This window comes from Lonchura striata, chromosome Z (assembly GCF_046129695.1).
Source record: "Lonchura striata isolate bLonStr1 chromosome Z, bLonStr1.mat, whole genome shotgun sequence".
In the NCBI taxonomy this organism is placed as follows: Eukaryota; Metazoa; Chordata; class Aves; order Passeriformes; family Estrildidae; genus Lonchura; species Lonchura striata.
This window is the reverse complement of record NC_134642.1, coordinates 18,974,352-18,996,519: the sequence shown is the minus strand read 5'-3', so window position 1 is coordinate 18,996,519 and position 22,168 is coordinate 18,974,352. Positions and strand designations below refer to the sequence as shown.

The 22,168-nt window shown below is 32.6% G+C and overlaps 1 protein-coding gene and 1 long non-coding RNA gene across 36 annotated transcripts in view; one reads left to right on the top strand and one right to left on the bottom strand.

The window, feature by feature from the left end:
* PTPRD (protein tyrosine phosphatase receptor type D) overlaps positions 1 to 22,168 on the top strand; it is a 1,155,761-nt gene that overhangs the window by 517,431 nt on the left and 616,162 nt on the right. The gene's annotated exons all lie outside the window — the stretch shown is intronic.
* On the bottom strand, positions 1,460 to 20,892 carry LOC110471240 (uncharacterized). The gene is made up of 3 exons (XR_002465551.3): positions 20,858 to 20,892; positions 17,851 to 17,891; positions 1,460 to 1,543 (listed from the first exon to the last, which is right to left on the bottom strand). It is a non-coding gene; the product is annotated as an uncharacterized LOC110471240 (long non-coding RNA).

Sequence of the window (22,168 nt, the reverse complement as noted above, 5' to 3'; positions counted from 1 at the left end):
CAAAAAAGGCTGTGGTATGGGGAAAGTGAATTCTGACTACAATCCTAGTGGAAATAGAAAAAGTGTGAGCCAGTGGAGAAAAAGATTCTTCAATTTTCAGGCCACACTATCTTCCCTTGCTCACGTCCTTAAAACTGATAGAAGATAATGGCCTATCTGTTTGCCATGAAAAATCTACATGGTTCAATTTGGCTTCCTCATGGAGCACTTTTATATACTGATTACTTTTTTCTCCTCAGTGAATCTCTTTCCTCTATTTCATGCAACAGAACTGTGTCACACTATTTCCCTAAAGGTAAAAGTGTTGTTTTATTCCTACATTTATAGCTATAGACCTTTCAAAAAGACAAACTTTTACTGAATGAACTGCAGCTGGAGGTTTAACTTTGTGTCTGATGTAGTAATAATTAACCTAGCCTCCTCTGGCATCTAATCAGGTCATCACAGTTTAATTTGAGTGCTGGTTGGCTTGTCATTTTTCACCTTAGTTTAGCTTATCTAGATGAGAAGAACTTGCCCTTGTATTTCTAATATATTCCACTATTTTTTCGTGATTACTGCATATATAAACACTGTGAAAACTATAATTTGAAATCTGCAAACTTACTAAGTTTTATTTCTATTTCTACTTCACTGGAAAATGTGGTCCATTCTCCTCTTGAAATGGTGTCCCATAGCTGTGCTTGTATTTAAACTTTCCATGTATGTTGAAGAACTTTATTAATGGAAATACTAAGTTTTTAAGGAAACTTCTTCTTTTACTAATAGCTTTTTTGTCATCCTATTTGCAGCCATTGATCATGTGTGTTTTCTAAGGGAATCTCTTCTTTTTATTTTACTTTTTTTACAATAGCAATAGTGATCAGTGAACAAAGCAGTATTTATAATAGATAGCAAATATTCACTTTTCACAAAAAAATCTGACATTCTTAAAATCATCTTGTTCTTTGACACATAAAAAGGGAAAAAAATCAAGCAGCCAAATTAAAGAGTTTTAAAAATGGGCATTTCTGAAATTTCTAGTTATCCATTTATTCCCATTGACAATACCACATTCTGTTATTGCAGGTCTTGATTCACAGCTTCAAATAAGCTTTGAAGAATATAATAGAACAGTTCTAATTAAATCCCCAAAACTCACATTCAGGGATAAATAATAATCCATCAGCTATTTCATTCTCTAACAGGACCCAGGAGAACTTGACAGTCTTAATCACTTCAGCCATTTATACCTTCATTTTCAGCTTTATTTCAGCTGAGCCATTTAGTGGTGGTTTATCTAAATTGCAGTATCTTTTTTCTAATCACACTTCATAGCTGTAACACAGAAAGTAATTTCAGGTGCAAAACAGAATATCTCTGAAGCACAGACATCCGTGGCATAAGCACATTAGAATGAAAAGTTACCTGTAACTGAGTGATATTTGTCTCTGTAATGAGCTGAAGCATTGAGGAACTGTGCCTGTAGTAAAATTAGGAACGACCGGCAGCAGCACAACAGGATTCTAGCTTGTTAAAGAACATTCATTATTACACGGGGAAGCTGTGGATGACAGAAATTGTTTCATTAATATAAACAAAGTTTCAGCTATATCCCAGCATTCCTACAGGTGTGTGAAAAGTCAAAGTAAATACTCATATAGTTACAAAACACTAATATCAACGCTGGTCGAGGGGTTTTGGCTATCTTGAGGGTAAAATAACATTCATATGTGTTTTTAGATATCACCTTTGGTATTGTATCTTGTTCTTTTAAAATATTTTCTTCATATAAAATATAAAGGTACAATTTATATTATCAAATTCCCACCCTAAATATCATTATGATTGTATCAAATTAAAATTAACATTAAAAAGGAGGTGAAATTACTTGGGATTTATTATTATTATTTTACAATTACAAATTTACTATTTTGTCAAAATAGTGACCCTCTTTTTTCTTTTAAATTAATTTTACTCTATTGGTTGTATAGATTAATATTTCCTTAACTTTCTACTGCCAAACTTGTGCAATGATGATCTCTGTAGTGGCATTTATATATTTAAAATTGTACTAATATTATCATTAATAATTTTTAGTAATAATAATTAATTGACCCCCAGTAATATTAATACATTTCAACTTGCAACTCTTTGCCCATATTTTTTGTATTTCAAGGCTGCCAAACGAACTTCTCTAAGTATACATTTCAATCTTCAAGAGCATGAGAATATAAAAGCATGATTTTTTTTCAGAACAGACAGCTCACCAATTTTCATGGGCAAATTAGTTAATCAGAGAAAAGTTAAATTGGATGTTGACTTCTTTGGGTTAGTATTTCACCTTCAGCAAGCAGTTCAAAGAGTTGCCTCCCTAAATAACTGTGCCCTTGTACACTTTACATCATATTTGTACACTGTGAAAGTGACTGAGATGCTGAAGTAGAAGACTACAGAAGTCCTGTCAAGGGTTCATGGTAGAAGCACACCTCTTTCCAGAACACACCCAGCACCACAAAATTAATGGAGAGGAAAATTAGGTAAACTATTAGGAAATCACATCTGTCTAACAGCAGAGAAACTAGTAAGACCTAAGTTGCATACCTTTAATGCCTAGTGCTACATGCCTTTAAACTTTCTAACCCTCCTTACAAAACAGGAATGAATGAGTGTGTCATCTTAGTTTCCAAAGGTGACATTGTTTTGAAATTTTGTCAGAAACACTCTCTGGGTGCCTGAGTATTTCCTGCTTCTACTCACTGGGACAGGATTTTTCTTTGGTTGTATAAAAAAAATTTCTTATTGCTCTGGAGCAGCAGATCAAACTAGCTTTTACAGTCACCTCTTCAGCTGCAGGGTGCTAGATAAATTAATGTTGAAAAAGATGCAATGTGTGTTATAAGAAATATTTTTCACATTATTTGATAGAACAGGCAAACACCATATTTTAATCAAGCTGCCTTAAAAGGACTTGCCTTTTAACAGATGATTTTCAATAACTGATTCCAATTAGCACCCATACATTAATATAGACATTTACAAATACTTTTTTGAATTGTTATGTACAATTGTATGTATTTCATCTAATATAAAGCAAGCTACTTTATTCTAAGGCACTTGTGGCTGTGAAAAGAAAAGAAAAAACCACGAAAGAGAATTGGTCTACTACTAGTGTCATATTCAAGTAAAGCAGGAATGGTTATATAAATTCAATGACAGCAAAACATGGCCAGCTACTTCAAAAATTTTACTTTGTGATTAAAAACTATTTATAAAATATGCTTTGGGAAATGCAAGAATTGCAATGGCATGATGTGTAAGCCATTAAGTACTATATGGAAAGAGGCAGGTGTTGGTGAATTTTGCTAACGCTTAAATATTTAGCATGATCATTAAATTTTATATTTCACATATGCATACATTTCCAGTCAAGTGAATGCATGCAATAGAAATTTCAGTACTTGTCCCACATATTCAGTTCAGGAGAATCTGGCCCTTATTGCTAGTGAATGAACAAATGAATGAGCAAAAGAGCTGCATAAGTATGGATGGTGCATCTAAATCAAGTGAGCTTTAGTAAAGAAAAAACAAATAGAGATGCAAGTGTTGCTGTTCCCTGATGCCTTTTTAAATCATCACGTTCCTTCTTGGAAAACACTTTGAATCTTTCATTAACACATTTTCAGATTATTTCTTTTTTCTTAAGATATTCCTTCAAAATTCAAAATTGTTTAAAAAATATGGTTGGAAGATTAATGCAAATTTATGTATAAGACAGTTCAGCAGATTTAGCATCTCTAAGTTGCCAGTTTATTCAAGTATGATTCAACAACAAAGGATGATTTAAAGCTATATAAAGCTATATTAAAAGCATATATTTTATGAATGTAATTTAGTAACAAATTCCACTCAGGAAGTTCAAAGATTCAGACTCTTTAGTTTCACAGCTCTCACAAGTACTGCAGGTTCAATCAGATTACATGGCTCCAAAAACATGTAAAAGCTTGCTACCTGTGCTTGTTCCTTTGAGTAGCCAAGTCCCTCAGCGGCTGTCAGAAATAAATCAAATATATTTTCTTCCCAGCAGAAAACTAACATTATTTATACTTCAGTCCACAAAAAAACACATTGAGGCTGCATCCATGAATATTCCTGAAGGTTTCCTAGTCCCTGAAGGTGGGTACCTTAAAAGCTAGTTGAATTTGCTGCTCCAGAGGTAGCAATTGAGTAAATAAGAAGCACAGTTTTGTACAACCAAATAAAATCTTTTCCCAGTGACTGGAAGAAAGTAGAAAATATTCAGCCACCCAGAGGCTGTTGCTTACAAAGTTTAGAAAATGGCTCTTGCCTTTTTCATGGTCCTTCTACCACTGAAATGTGAGAAGGATCATAAAAACAACAGTCCTGTACCAAGGGCTTGGCTGATCTTGACTAAGTACAAGCATTTTTTATGTTCTTACATTGTATTGATCTAAGTATTCTTTTAGGAAGTAACTTACCATTTAATTATTGTCAGTAATAAATTTGATTTAGTGTTGTCTTGATTACATGATTTTTTTCATTTTATTTAACTTTTTTTATAAACAAATCTGCCTTTAGTAGTCCACTTGATTGTGAGATGCATTAAATGAAATAGAATTTGAATGAGGATCCTAGGAGAATATCAGTTGCTTTATGACCATCTTCTTACTCCTCTAGGGTGATTCAATGACATTCAGAGTCATCCACAGCTGCTCTACCTCCAGCTGAAGTTTTATTTTAGATCTATGATTTATGTTAAGATTTATGTCTTAATTAGGATTTAGGATTTATGACTTAATACCACATTATCTGCCATATTCTTCCTTCAGAAAAAAGAAGACAATGACTGAAAAAATTTGCATGGTCTGGTTAGGTATTTTTTTCCACAGTCAGTCACAATCTAGGTTTTTGCCTTGACTTACATAAGTACCCACACACAGACTTTTTGATCTTTACTTTTTATAGCAAAATAAAGAACTATTTTATAGTATTTCAGATTTCTAAACAATATATGGTTTTAGGATTAATTATCAAAATTCCATTTGTACCCATCAAGACAAGGAACTTATTTTTCAGTAAAACCTGAAATATCAAAAAATTCATGCTAGATTAAACAGAGGAAAATAATCCATAACCAGAAATTGACACAGCACAATGGCAGTGCTCAAAAGTAATCCTGTTAGGGATTTATCCAGGTAGTGTTATGGTCTGATATTAACTTTTTGATATCAACACAGGCATGCATTTTTTAACTGAATTATGTTACTGCCCTGTACTCATTGCCAGTATTGTAAAACTCTTGCTACAATAAAACTCTGGCCTCTGGTATAAAGACAGCTTGCTTTCAACTATAGAACATCCTTCTGTATTCTTTCAAGCTCCTTTGAACACTTTCACACAAAGGGAAATTTTTCCTGATATTCTCCTAGGCACTGTGAACTGATGGTCTCCACTTCTACACCTTCATAATCCTATGAAAGAGTTTGAGAAAAAAGGGAATAAACAATGCATGTTCCAGGTATTTCCCAGTAATGTTCACAAATGACACTCCTGTTCCTTTAACATAAAATAACAGCTAACAGCTGTTTCTCTAACAGCTTTTAGATAAAATAAATATGAGGGACTTAACCAAATAGAAACTTGTTCTAGCTGCTCAATTAGACTTTTCCAGAAATATTATATTTTGCCTTCATAAACTGACTTTTTTTACTGTAGGAAACTAGAACGTGATTAAAGGCCAGAGAAAGCCAGAGAAAGACACCTTTTTGCAAATGTAGCTTGCTTGCACTATCCTTTCTCCAAAAATTGGGATTTTGTTGATGATTTCAAGACTTGAAATCTACAGTTCCTTAGCTCCTTGTTTCTTCCCCCACCTCTCATTGTAGTTTGTTTAAATGAATAAAATGAAGTTTTGATCTCTATAAGAAACTCTTCAGCTTTTATACAAATTTGGTACCATCATGGAAAATTGAGATTGGTTTTTAATATAATAAAATAAAGGAAAAATATGGATTCATTCAGAAAACATCAATACAAATTTGAGTTAATCAAGCTAGACTTCAGGATTAAACCAAATGATTTTACTGAGCTATTAATAAACTGTTTACATCAAGATTTCTTAAGAGACTCAAGATTTCTTAATGAGAGGAAAATATCTTGTCAGACCTATCAGATGTATAAATTAGTGTAAAGCTGTAGCCATTCTGAAAATTTTAATATTTCAATTTCATGTTGACTTGAAAAATTAAAATTGAAGATTTTATTAGAACTGGAATCAATATTTATTTCCTTTATTGTTATCATATCACACCAAACTGTCAAAAATTATCAATATTTTAAAAATAAATTAATTTATGGATATGAAAAATTTAATTATTTACTGCAGTTCATAGTAGTCAAACATCAATGATGCAAAAACTGAATCTAGTTTTTCATATTCTAGATGAAATTAAGATTTTATTGGAGAATAAGATATCCATAGTCATAAGCACATACAAAAAGACACATTTGGAGTATCGTGATTAGTTCTGAGCCCCTTGGGACAGAAAAAATAAGGAACAACTGGAGAGGATCCAGCAGAGAAGAATGAGAGGGGATCTCATCAAAACATAAATATCTCAAAGGCAGGTGTCAGGAGGATGGTGCCAGACTGTTTTCAGTTGTGCCCAGTGACAAAAAGAGGAGCAAAAGCCATAAATAAATCACAACAATTTTCAGCTGCCCAGGAAGGCTGTGGAGTCACCCTCTTTTTCTGGAGAAATTCAAAATTCACCTGAACACATTCCTGTGTCACTTGCTCTAGGTGTTGATGCCTTGTCAGAGGCATTGAACGGGATGATCTCCAGAGGCCTCTTCCAACTCTAACAATTCTGGAGTTGTGTGAAATTAGGTTTCTCATGTTCCAGTTGTCTTGCTATTGCTCCAATGACTGTTTTCACTATCTTTTCTAGGTTATCAGTAAGTATTTTTAAGAACCTGTCCTGCATTTTGTAATTGGCCAATAATGGAGCTAGTAGACATGGTCCAACTACAGTGACAGCTGATTTACATGTATGATATGCCAATCCTGACAAGTGTTATTCCTTCTAAAACATACTTTTGAAAGGGCACAAGCTTTAATCAATGTTGCAGCTTCATGTTTTCTAGGAGGTAAGCTCTTACTCAGAAATTTTCTGTCTTGTATAGTTTCCCTCAGCAAGATTACTTCTTGTGTCTTTGGAATTACTTAAACTGGATTAGTGGAAGTGTCTCCCAAAACACCAAAGCCTTGATACCTTCATCCAATACAGACTGGTTCAGACAAGACAAATTTATTTTCAAATTTCAAATTTCAAATAATTGTATTTTTTATTTATTGTTTTTCTTTTTAGGTCAAATTTTGTTAGTTGTCTTTTTTCTACTGCATATTTGGAGATTTATCTCTGATAATTTAGTTCTGGTATTTTATGTAATTTGTTTTTTAATTCTAAACTTTTCTAAGTAGAGTCTAATTCAGTTTTACATCAAACCACAGTCTAAAGAACACATTCAGCTGGTCTTTTTAGAGTTTTTGAGGGGGTCCAGTATAACATCAAAGGAGAGAAAATAATCTTCAAATTTAAACATAAATGCGCATATTAGAGAGGGGAAACTTAAATTGAAAAAAAATAGAAAGAAAGGAGGATATCACTAAGACAAAAAATACTAGAAATTTCCAAAAGAAAAAAAAAATGTAGCTTAAAATTAGTACTAGAAAAGCTGATGGTAGAGCCAAGATAAAATAACTGTCTGTCAAACCAAGGAGTGTCACCTTTAAAACATAAATATGGATTGCATATATCTTCTTTCATTGTTCATATAAATGTTTAATATCTTTTTCTTAATCTTTGGAAACACTTTGTTTCACAAACATGGCTGGTTTTGTGACAAATATTATTACTATTTAAAAATTCTTGATCTTTTCTAATGTCTTTTTGACAATATGAATCTGCAGTTCAGTGGAGCTGTACTGTTAGTGCACCATAACCATATTCAGAAATTCCCAAAGTGCATATAGCAGAGGAAGCAGTCTGTTGACTAATGCACTGATATTTCTAAAATTTTACTAATAATTCTCTCTATCTAAAATAATTTTTAATTGTTTCCAAAGTAGTTTTATTTTCAAGTTAAAATGAGTCCCTGTTCTGCTTGTTTGATCACTGTCACTAAGGTACACTGTAGGTGCATTTTAATCATGTGTATGTGCATTTTTTTATTTGTTCACAGAAAGATTCAGCTGTGTATGTATTTACTACTGTAACTACATCTAAAATAGGTTTTCTGGCCATTAGTACAAATTAAAGTCTCAGCTGCACAGGATTCTTTTTTTCATATTTTTCTATTCCACCTTCAGAATTTTAGAGTCTGAAGAAAAGTATTAAGAAGGTAAAAAGATTTTATAATCTGATAAATTGAAAAAGTAATTATAAGTTAAAATTTAGGTCCCTTCATAAAAATATGAAAAAAATGTACAATTTTCTTTGAAATTATTTGGTCTACAGCATATCTCAAGATCAATACATATTAGTCTGACTTTTCCTCTTCTGAAAACCTGATGTTTAACATTCTTATATTTGCAATTTATTCTGCAGATTTATTTTGGGTTTAAAATCTGTAAGGTAAATGCTGCCTGACTTAAAAATACTGTCGTGCTGAAAGAGAGAGAGACAGCATATTTCAATTTATTGATTTGTGCTACAAACCTTTGCTTTGGGAAAATCCTTCATTTATCTGAGCAACAGACTTGTGCTTCAATATACCTTATATTTGTCGAATTTGAGTGAAAAAAATGCACCAAATTTTTTTCCCAATGTGTTACTTAATCTCATTGAGTTTATTTGATACCAACCTATTAAAATATAGTACAAGGCAAGATAAGTGAGAATATTGCAAAGGGAAAAATATAAAAATTTGTAGTTTTACAGGAGCCTTGTTTTTATTTTCATGGGAGTCCAGGTGTTGTGTTGTGTAACCCTAATAGCACTATTGATGGATGGATTACAAATTAAATTTATTCCTCAATGAGTATCCTTAGAGGCAATTGCTCTTAGTGCATTGAGGCCTTTTGAAGACATTGTTTACAAAATCTGAGCAGCCTTACAGTGATAGGGAGTCAGTCATGTTGCATTCCCTTTCCTGCCCAGGGTGGACAGATTGTTCAAATATGTAGAATAAGTGTACATAACATGCTGTTTTGCTGTTTATTAATCAGCAGAAAGCACTTTGCAATGCTACCATGAAAATCTCAAGATGTTCATGCATTAACCACATTAAGCCAATATATTTATTATATAGCTACAAAATTTTATGTATAGAACTGAACTAGATGAACTAGAACTTCATATTTCCATTGAATTGTTTTGTTTTAGTAAAAGAGAAACTGTATTACATGATATGGACCAAGTTATTTGGTACACTAGTTCAGATACTATAAAACCAAATAATAAAATATCCAATACTAAAATCAAATAATAAAATTTGTCTACACGATCTTTTTTCCCTTACATAAATTTAATGATTGCAGAAGTACTGCTGAATCCAGTTCTTAAGATAATTCTTATCTTTTGGATAAGTCAGTTTCATAACTGCTTTATATTATGATGCTTTTATGTTTAGATGCATTGAATTTTTTATGTTTTAATAAATTGTAGAATTTTTGAAGAGTGATAACAGCAAGAAGTATTGCAAAAGCGCTGAAATGTATTTCTTGTGACTGCATTTAATGTAAATATTATGCTTTTAATAAACAATTTATAATTAAATTTGTACCTATTATTAAAATATAGTCATATAAAGACTATATTGTATATACAGTTTTTATAAATATTAATAAATTTTATCATATTTCTGTACTCTTTATATAGTACACATAAAGGACTGTGTTTATAACTGATCTTTAAAAAAAAGGTAGCTGTCATATGCTCTGAAACTTGAGTTCTCAGTCCTGCAAGCTATTGCTTCACTCTATATCAAGTTGGAAAACAGTTTAATTCTTATATATTATCATAAATTACTGATTTGTGTAGGCCAAGTGACTACTATCTGATATCTAGACAGCTCTCTGGACTTTCTCCTTACAGTATTAGTAAAAACTTACTGTATTAAAAATAACATGTCAGCACCAACAGAGCAAAGAACAAAAACCAAGGGAATAGAAATTTTGACAATGTTCACATTGCACTGACAAATTATAAAATATATTCTTTAACCCTTGTTCTTAAGTCACTGTCATTCCTCTTTCTAGAAGACAAAATATCATCTCATAGTATTACTGTTTTTTTCTTAAAGGACCTGAAATGTTGTTCATACCACACCAAAGTATGAGCTAACAGCTTTTGTAAAGTATGGCTATCACTATACTTACATATCACTTATTCACTGTAAGGGAAAAAATAACATTCAGTGCAGAGAAATAATAATCATCAATTATAAGAACAGTTAAAGCTGGAGGCAGATTGTTCTAAGAAAATCTTCTTTGGCCATAATACCTAAGATCATGTAAATCAAAGCCTGTTTTCAAAGCATGAGATCTCACAGTAATGACATTCAGTCTCTGTATTGGTCCTCTTTGTAAATTACCCATAAAATGGTAGCATCTTTATATGTAACACCATTTAGTTTTACTTAAATGAGCAACCACTACTCTTTTTTGATTCAGTGGCAGGAAGTGTGTATGACTTGACAGGAGAGTACTTCTTAACTTGATTGTTCAATCTTCAATAGCTTCAATCTCTTCACTCACCGGTTATATTGTAAACCAATCCATAAACTTATCCAACTCTTTCAAAGATAGGATATGTTGGCTCTTTGAGAAAATCATTTATATCTGTTCCCATAATGGCTGATCTGAATTTGTTGTTCTGTAGCTGTACAGCAGATTTATAAAAGGAATGGGAATGAATGATAGTGTGCTTGAGTAATTACTATTACCTGTATAGAGCTGTATAATAGGTTAAACCTCACACACACATATTTTGTAGAAATCTTCCTCATCTAGGATTCAGGAAACTTGTTTGAAATTTTTTAAATCTAGTGGTTGGGCAGTCACCAGATTTGTTTTCACCCATGTTCCCACCCCATTTGTTGCATTGTATGGGTCTTTACATTGCCTGCTGATGTCCTTGATTCTGTTCAGTGCTGTCCTGGAGAAATAGAAGTAACAAGTATCACAATACAATGATCAGCACATCAGTCCTTTAAATCCCAAGACTGAGGTATAATTTGTCTACTTTTAATCATCTTACATCTATGATTGATAAATCAGTATGCAAGGAGTCAGTGAGACCAAGAAGATCTTATTTATGTATTAGAATATGTGGTATTGTTTTTCAATCTCATGCTAAGTGAAGCAATGTTATTAACTAACCATCTCCTGATACTCTAGGCTGGAAAAGAGTAAAACACTATTAAGCGGGGAATAAAGTTACAATTATTTCATCATGTCATTTCTATCTGAGGATCAGGTTTTGCTTTTATTGTAGAGGTAATGTATGTAATGTTTATTCGGATTTAAAGTCTGAAACTGCTGTACATGTATCTTTCATAAGACAGGACAAGGTTTACTTGTTTTATTTTACTTAAATGCCTTCCATAAGAGATTTGCTTAGGAGAGACTAAGCAAATTTCTTATGGAAGGTTTTCCCGTAAATTTTAATGATCTCATACTTATTTGAAAATCACCATTAGGATTAGATTTTATTAAGTATCATACTACCATGACCACCAGCTTGAAATTTGTCTGCTCATTGATGATGTAGAAATTTTGTGTTAGACAGAGTCAATCAGTATAAGCCTAAAAAGTCTTCTCTCTTTTATCACCTGAAAAATCTTATTTAATCATAATCATAGAATGTTAAGGGATGGAAAGGATCTAGCTCCAGCCTTCCCTTCATGGGCAGGGATGCCTCACACTAATCCACGTTGCTTCAGGATTTATAAACCTGGCTCTGAACACTGGAGGGGTTGGGTCAATTAGTGATAGGTATTAGATTCCATAGAGTGGTACATCAAGTAACTTAAAATACCTCCTGCTAAATACAAAGAATACATCTAGCTTCCTAGGAACCTCTTTTTCACAACACAGAAGTATCTTTGCAGGGTCAAGTGTATGAGAAGGGAAGAACTGCAGCTGCTTCTGGTCTGAGCTTTGAAATTCAAACTTTGAACTGCAGCTTAGGAAGTCATTGGTCAAAGTAGTAAGACAGCTTGTTCAACCATCATGACAGCTAAAATGACCTTGAAGTCAAAAATCACTTTCTAAAGTCATCTAACTCTCTTGTGAATTGATTGCTAGTCAAGTTACTGTCAGAAATGCTGTCATCATTCTCTGCCTCTAAGTAGATGAAACTTTCCACAACTCTGTCATTAATTTATGCATAAACTCAGATTCTTTTCAATAAAAATGGTAATCTTCATGAGGCAGTTTGAGAGAAAAACAACAAAATTCTGAGCTGTGACTGTGTGTATCAGGAATACATTTATCTGAGTTGGCAATGTGCAAATGAGTAGAAACGTCTTCATCTGTAAATACATAAGGATACTCATGCTGTAGCAATTTTAGAAAATTCTATTCTGTTTTGGAAAATCTTTCAGATATGCTTTTTGCATTCTTTTAAATTATTATTTTTTGGCATTTGGGGGGAATTAGAATTAGAGAGTTATTGTTTTATGTACTATGACAAACTTTGATTAAATGTAGAGTTTATCAAGTTTAAACAATAAATGTATTCTTTTTCATGCATAGATACTATTTTCTTCACTGTGACTCTGTCATCTGACCAATTATCACATAGGCTGAAGTAAAAATACAGAGGAAGTATTTTCTCAGAAAATACCCTGCTAGAATGAAAAAGAGCACACTTAAAAATTAAGTTATATCAAAGACAACTGTATGTTTCACTGACAAAAATATTTTTAAAAGCTTTGTAATAATTCTATGTGATTTTCATTTATTATAATAATATATAATATTCTTTTTCAATAGTCATAATACTTTTCTTATTTAGATATTCTTCATCACTGTCAATTAATAAAATTACACTAATTTTTCATAAGCAGTGTTTTTTTTAAATCTTGGTTATTGTTATGCATTGTAGCTTGCTGAATTATTAGAAAAAAATAGAATTCTATCAAGCCATCAGACCTAAGGTATTTCTAAAAACACTATTGCTTTTTTGTTGATTAAACAAACAAAAATAAGTATCTGTAAAATTAAGTATCAGAAATAGTTCTGCAAGTATTCTATTCAGGTTTTCTGTGAACAGCTTCTCTTCATAAATGTTATTTTAAAATGCTATGAATTTCCTGTAGTTGATATGCAGACAGTCTTGAGTATTTTTAGGATCGTATAGTTATTGTGCATTCTACTTTAGCAGATAGTTCTATCTTAATTTTCAGAGTCAGCAGTAAAAAGTGTGTACATGTAAATATGCAGAAAATAATTTTGTCCTCAGGGAGAACAAAGCATTTACCCAGAAATGTTTATGATAATTCTGTCCAAAAAGAGCAGTCCCACAGCACCTTTAAACAGTTTTTATTTGGCTATGTTTCCTTCCTCTTTTTTTTTTTTTTTTTTTTTTAACTGTTACACTGGATTATGGTATCTTCTGTAAAAACTGTTAGGAACATCATTTTTATTCTTTTTTTTTTTTCTTAGTGAAAAAAATTTACTTCATATTAATGCAATTCTTGTTCAAGAAATATGACACAGCTAAATAAAAAAATAAAAATATCAGAAACACAATGGTTTCACTAATGAACACATTTTATCCCTATACCTAATTAACTTTTTTTATCCCTACAGTTAATAGATATATATGATGTAATATATATGTACTTCAGAGGACCATTTATAAAGGGAGTTTATGGGGGGGTTGGGTTTTGTTTTTGTTCTTTTTTTTATTTCTGTTTTTGAACATATGGATACAGCATTTTAAGGTTATACATCTAAAGAAATATGGGATATATTTCCCACATGAAGTGAATTAAGTCTCTTATGAAAGAGGAAGCAGAAAGAGAGGGACAAGAATATTTTTGAGGAAGGAACTTAAGGTTGACTGAATTTTTCATAAAATATTTCAATTTTCATTAATGGTTTAACATTTTGATAATCAAGTGTTGATAATCTTTAATGGGACCCCTGAAATGGGACATTTTTTTCTCTTACAGCTGTGCATATGTTCTTACTTGCTTGCATACAGCTTTATGTGGAGACCTGAAAATAAGCAATAGGATTTTACTCAGCGTAAGCAAAGATGGAAGGTTTCTGTAAATAAAAATAGATGGTCAATACACACTTATCTGCACATTTAGCAACATTTGAAGTGAGATATTGTTAACTTTATTTCCAAGCAGTTCTAGCAAAATTTTTTATTATAGGTCAAAATACTGGAATATTAAAGTTAAATATTAGAGATTTACAAAATGTTTCTGTCTCTCAGTATCCTTTAGTAAGTCACTTTTTTTCTGGTTCATATTGTCTTTGGGTTATGACAGTGTTCCTGGCAACAAAATGACCTACATGACATAGCACATCGCATGTCTATGAACATATGGTCCAACATCTTGTACTCCTTTAAGAACACCATTGTGGTTTTCTCACATTAGCTGTGTTATCTGTTACAAACACCACACAGTTGGCCAGGAACAGGTTCAGCACACACAAAGATTTCTCCATTGCAATGACATTATTTTTAGTACTGTCCTGATTAATGGAGAATATCTTTTAGAACAAAACAAAATACAAAAATGCTGATAGAATTACTTTGGAATGTAAGACTAGATGAGAAATTCTGAGGTGGAAGTTTTTAATCAGTATGATTTCTAGCATCTGCCATCAGAGAAAACCACACTTCAGTTTTGTGTGCCTACCCTTTGGAGCACGAATAAAATATGCAAAGCTAGGACAACTTTCTGTTTTCATTCTAGAGAGATAAAAGTTCTGCCCCATTTGTAATTTTCAGTCAAGACAAATACTTTTAAAATCTGTTTTCACAGATATTGTGCTATTGCAAAGGCAAGAGTGATTCAAATTATTTCTCACTAAAAATATACAATATCTGCATTTTTCAGAAGTGTTGCTTGGATCTACTCCTGATTCTTTATGTAGTGTAATTGCTCCACACTGCAACCACTGTCTTAATTAAAAATCTTTGTGCTTTATCAGTCCATATATGATTAGATTATGTGCCACTCACCAATACATTGCAGTATTGTTGTGTCCCCTTGCAAAGGGGATGATGATAATAAGCCCTACAACTAGCTTGCCTCATGTTCTTTTATCAAAACAATAAAACAGCATCTGTTTTTTAAAAGACTCACAACAACCTTTCCCTAAATGACAACTAAAACCAATTAGAAGCAGAACTCCACTAATAAACTAAAGAATTCTTTTACTCCTTGGTGAAGCATCATCCACACACGATGTTATAGTAGCTGAGGACTTCAATATTCTGACTGGTATAAGCATTCTAATTGAACATAATTTTCATGTTGTTTAAATGATTAGGCAAATTCTAAAGATTTTTCATACTGCTCTCTTTAATTTCTTTCTACCTCATTAGCCCATGTGCCGATGTGTTGAAAAGTAGCCAAAATGTAATTTTTTGAGTAAGTACCAATAAATAATCTATTTAGAATTCAGTAACTTTAAAAGTTTTCGATAAAGCAGAATGCAAAATTATCTTTCTGAACAATGAATTTTTGTCTTTTGAAACTCTTTAAAAGAAGCATGGAATAAAAATCATAAATATCTAAAGATTGCCTAATATGTAAGGAACTGTTTACTAGTGGTAGAAAGCAATGCAAAAAACAGAATTTTTAGTTATATTTTTTTAAAGGCTGATATTAACTAAAAAGCAAAAGAAATAAATCAGGCACTTCACCTTTCATGCCATAACTCCCTTGTTTTTGGAGATTTTTTCCTAAGTGCAATCTTAAGTATCTCTTCTTGGACTATATTGAAATATTATGGTTTACTTAATAATGGGTGGGTAATTTCTTTTAAAAGTAATTGAAGCAGAAACTGAGGGAGCAAGTAAACTATTTACTTGATAGGCAGCAATAAAATAGTGTTCTATAACCATTAAAAATTTTCATTTCAGTTAATAATTTTCTTTATGGTTTCCTGTTTGATCTCAATGGCAATTGTGTCTAGCTTTTCTGGTAACAAAATTGAATGTTCCAAAACACTGGAAATAAGCATGAATATGTATATGTATTCAAAAATCCTCTCAACTAAACTTTAAAGCAAAGCATAGATAACATTGCTTTTTATTAGTACTAAATATATTAGTTAAGTAGTTGAGAGTTGAGTACATAGCATTAGAGATGGGCATATCTGTGCAGTTTACTGCTAGTGCTACACACCTGCATTATGAAACTTCACATTTCCACCTTAAGATTTAGCCTGTCTTTATTGTTCATTAAAATTTAGTAACAACTTCTTAGCCAGTGGAACTACATGGAACAGTTATCACTGGTAAAAGCTGTTCACAAAAGAAAATTTGTGACTGTAAAGAATTTTTAAAAAATGGATTTGTGTTATTTTTTGCAGGATTTTCATTGGCTATATTACACAAATTCTCAAAGGATGTGGTACTGTCCATTTACACAGCTACAGTATCCAGGTTTGGGGTTTTTTGTGTTTTGTAAAAAAAATGCACTGATTAGGGCTGTATCCATTTACTGGGTCGAAAAATACTCCTTCCTTAGATACATGTCCACTGCTAAGAAATATAATAGAGACTTGAAGTCAGAGGAGTAGGCTCAATAAAATGTCAGATTTTCCTGTGTAAAAAAAGCTCTTCCCCGCCAATGTGTTTGCTGGAATTCAGTTAGACAGACTGATCACTACTTCAGAAGCTGTTTACAGAGAAAACATATATCTGTGCACTGTGCCCAGATGCAGTGCTGCTTATTATTTTATATCAATATTTTTTATTTTAATTTTTACTAATAAATATCTGAAACTCCAAACTTCTTTCACATAGAGATTTTCATGTAGTTTTTATCAAGTTTGAGTTTTTATTGACTATAAACCTATATTTTATTGAATATTCAGATTACTAGGTCAAACAGCACAAAATTTTACTTTCTCCTAAGACTAGTTTAAACTGTAGTCTTTATTTTGCAATCATTTTTAACAACCACATTGGAATATGTTGATATTAATCCAAGAATAATAAGGCAATTGAGGAACTTCTGAAGACAAATGGCACCAAATACCTTTAAAATGCAAAAAACCCCAAGAGCTAACTGGGACAACATAACCCTCAAAAATGAAATTTCATAGTTCAAAAGGCAGCATCATGCATTTTAGTACTAGTACCAACAACATGTCATTGTCTGTTAGGGTTTTGTAAGTGTAGATATGATAGAAAGGAAAAAAACAAAAAATATACAAAAGGAAAAAATAAACATGGAGTTAATTTTACAGGGATAATGATATATTCAAAATATTAAGAATTCACCTAATCTTAGATGCAAATTGTTTTTAAGAAATATTAACAAATATGGAAACAATTTGAATCGTCCTATATTAGAGACTATTCCTTACAAAAAAGATCTGAAAAAATTTATTCTTACAAATCAAAGTGGAAATTGAAATTGCTGTTGTCTAGTAATAGAGCCTGTGAAAGCAGTAGCACACAAGGAGTGAAATGGCAGCATCTGCCGAAGTACCAATGTGTATGCATTGGCCATGAACACTTCCACCTAGAAAACAAGTTTATGGCCACCAGATAAAACGTATTCTGAGAGAATAAGTAACAAATTGGAGACTGTTGACAAAAGAGTTGCACAACAGATGCAGCTGTGGAAAGTGATTGAACTTACTTGCCCAGGAATTTCTCTGCCAGTTCTAGATTCCAGTTGAACTTTATGCAAAAGAAACATTGGAATTTTTTGTTCAATGTTAGTTCAAGTAACAAAGCAAAGGTCTGGAAGTGCAATAATGGTCTTTTTACTATGACATAAACCATCTCCCTCTTCCCTTGTTCCATGCTGAGATGAGACACTATGACTACACTGAAGCAGTCCCATATAAAATAATTCAGATTACCTTTTGGTAGATAGATTTCTCTACATTTCAGAAGACTTATAATTACTCTTATTTAAATTTCAACATTTAAATTTTTAAAATTTTAATCAAATAATTGCATAAAATAAAACTTTAAAAATAATTTCTTCAGGCAGTTGCTTTATTTCAGGCATTATTCACATGGTTAGATGGGAGGGCTGCAGCTCTAAGTCTAGACTGACCTCCAGGATGGCACTAAAAACCTCTTTGAAAGAAATCAGCTATTGAGCAAACTGGTTCCAGCAGGCTTTAAGGCATAATACACATTATGTTACTGTATTTTTTTCTTCTTTAATTTAGAATTTTCCAGTTATTGCCAAGTCATTAGATGGAAGTTTGCACCTATTTTGAGGAGAAATTGGGAAAAGTAGAACTTTTTCTTTTTTGTATTTCTGATTTTGAATAATAATGAAGAAATACATTGATGGTAAAATTTTAATGCAGCAAAAAAAAAAAATTCTGAGTCTTTCATAAGCAGAACTAGTCATGGAGTGGAAGAAAAAAAATTTGAAATTTATGCATTAAATCTATAATAATGAAATAATGTCCACTGGAAGATGATTAGACTGTCATTCTCTCTTAATAAAACAAAATATTTTTTCAGTTGTATTTGTATATCTGATAACCTGCAGCTCAACTTTAGTACTAAAAATCCAAATTAGACCATTTGATTCTCTTTTATAGTTTTTCTTCAAACATATTCCCAGATTATTTTTCCATGATGTGTTCATGGATAATTATCCTCATTAGTAAAAAAGAGCAGGCAAGCTGCTCCCTGATTTTTTAAAAAACCTAATCACCTGTAATATTTTGTAATTACAGCCTTCTTCTCTAGGAATCTTTAAATCACAAATCCACATTCGTGTAAGTAATGCAGAAAAATATGTTTAAAAATATACTTTCCCTTGAGATTATTTTGTTATGACTCTCATTTTCAACAGATAACAGAGATAGAAGTGATTTCCTAGTATATAACAATGTTAAATTCCATTTATGCTATGATTAATTTCTCTACCAAAAATATAATGAACTCAAGCATTTTGTATTTTTACTCACCTGTCAAGAAAAGCTTTTAACTCTGCATCAAAGTGCACATTAATTTGTGAAAGTGCACACAAAGAATGGATGAGTTTGTTATATCATAACTATAAAAAATGGCCAAAAGAAAGAGTATTCCATAAATAGGGGACAATTATTAGCCCAATTAAGCTCTTAACAAACTAATCAAAATAAAAAAGAAATTTATTAATCCGTTTGCAAAAATGCTCACACTTTGCAGTCCATAATAATACTGAAACTTCATCAATAATAGCATGAATCTCCTTGTTCAAGAAAACTCACGAGTACCTGTAACCTTTACTCCACTACAGTTAGTCTTTTTTTGATTTCATTCCAGGTCCTAAGGTTGAGACTTTAGGCTCCTTGAAAGCAGAGATATAGTGTATAGTTTTCTATAGCTGTTAAGTCTCAAAGTTTTCACTGCTGAAGCTGACAGGGCAGATCTTGTTTTATACATTTCAATGTCTCAGTGTATTTTGCTTCTGCGGTTTTCCAGCTAAAGCCTGCAAGGTATATGGTCACCTTTCTCAAGCTCCTTCCCTGTAAGTGTCCGTTGTTGTCACACTGGGACTCTCTGAGAGCCTCTGCCCTTGTTCACATTCAGCACTGACAGTGCTGCAACACCAACATGCTCATCAATGGTAAACTTGGCCATTAGACACTAGTTAAGGCAAGCTAAAAGGAGACAGGGCCAAGGCCAGCTCACATAGGTCTTAAGCCACTGACCAACGTAAGCCAACATGGAACAAAAGTCATAAATTTAGGGATTTTCCTCTTTGAGGAGAAATTGCTGTGTTTACTGTGATATATTTCTGTCCATTAATTTCAAATACTTTATTTTTGCCAGAGTATGCTATAATTATATCTACAATTCATCTTCTGCTCTAAAAAACTATTTCACAGGTTTGGTGAAATGCATCCCTTCAGAGTTCTTGAAAAAAAAATTAGGGGAGTGGGAACTTAAAAGTTCAGTCTTGGTATCTGGGGAAGAAAGTCTATATGCAGATAATTGAAATATCTCATAATTTGTAGAACTGTCAAGAATATATATTTTTTAAAAGTGCTATCTTGCTTAGCCCTGCTTCTTAGTCATTGTTTAGAAAGAACATATTAATCCATTAAGTTTCTTCTCATATTTTTTCCTTTTTTTTTTCTTTTTTAGCCTATAAATATATCATTTTAAAAATTGAGTATCTTATTCCCACAGTTTCAACTAGTAACTTTTCCCAGCTAACTCTCAAATCTATTTTGTCTTCTCATAACTAATCCAGTTCTAAAATGAGGTCTTCCTATCCAAAAGTTTTTTTCAAAAATTTGTAATTATAGGTTCAAGACACCACACTCTGAATAGTCTACCTTGTTTTTAACACTGTCTCCTTTTTCATTGCTATCATTTCTGATATTAAATAGACATCTGTGTTAAGGCCTCCTATTTCTCAATTTTAGAAAAGAGATTTGCCAACACCTTCTGCTTTGCATTTCCCTTCCCTTCCCTTCCCTTCCCTTCCCTTCCCTTCCCTTCCCTTCCCTTCCCTTCCCTTCCCTTCCCTTCCCTTCCCTTCCCTTCCCTTCCCTTCCCTTCCCTTCCCTTCCCTTCCCTTCCCTTCCCTTCCCTTCCCTTCCCTTCCCTTCCCTTCCCTTCCCTTCCCTTCCCTTCCCTTCCCTTCCCTTCCCTTCCCTTCCCTTCCCTTCCCCCCCCAATACCAGTTACTCAGATTGGAGGCTTCCTCAGAAAATCAGATTGGATATAGGCATCTTCCACCTGTCAAATTCTGAATCTTGACCTTCCATGAGACGTTTGAGGTCCTGGCTGCTAGGAGTGTGTGTGACGTAGGAAGGTTATAATTCTCCAAAGCCACAGCAGGTGCCTTATCTTTGTGCTTGACTGACTTCCTGCTTTGATTTGCTCCTGCTCCTTTTCTTAGAGCAAAAAATAGTTTTTCCACAGGTTTCAAGTTCTTTCCAGCTAATATGAAAATCAAAAAACTGTATATCATTCTTCCTGTTCTCAAAATTTTTTTATCTTTCCCCACACATGAACATGAAAAACACAGCAAAAGACATATCATAACCCCCAAAATTGGCGCATGACATTGTTGCCTGAATTTGTTTTTTGTTTTATGTAGCAACTGATGTAAACCTGCAGGGTGAGAGGTAAGTGGTCTGCCAAAACTCTAATAATTTTGAGTGAACTATTAATACATTCAAATCTCACATAAGTACCTTGTTTTCATGTATTTGCTTCATACTTCATATGTAGTGTATCTTATATTCTTAGTGAATAAAACCCTACAAACCAACAACCAATGAACAAACAACCAACATTTTTTTTCTTTACTGCAAGTCTTCTCTGCTTAATTCTGAATCACTTCATGTCGGAGTACTAGATCACATTTTTGTTCAAACCTTTTTTTAGATTCAGAACAGGAATCAAATTTGTGATCTTAAAAAATTTTTATGCAGAAATTTTCGACTTCTGTCAAATGTTGCTGCAAGTGATTTCTAAATATTTTGGGAATTTGAAGTATCTCAATATCATAAGCATGTAGATAGCTGCAAGAATGCAGATACATCAAAAAAAGAGAAAATGATGACATCTCTTTGCCATACTTGAGAATAAAATTAAAGGGAACCATGCACATATGGACCTAATTGTGGGGAGCATCCATTAAATTATTTCACTGAAGCTGCAGTCCATATGCTGCTGCATCCAGATGTTTTCTGTTCAATATAGGGAGATTATCAAACATCCCATTGTCACCCTGTACCAGGGCTCTTAAAAAATATCTGTCACAATACTTGAAATGCATCAAATACAAATGCTACGGGGAAGAGCCTTTTTCTGTGATTTGTTGTGTGCTTTCAGTTCCTCTTCCCTGTAACAAACCTTGAGGCAGTTGGCAGGTGGTATCAGACAGAACAGATCTCCAGCCGCTTCATCTTCCACTTGACAAATAGACCATTTCACATCAATCTTGTGGTTCACTACATTTAGAAAGTCTACAGCATCTTTCT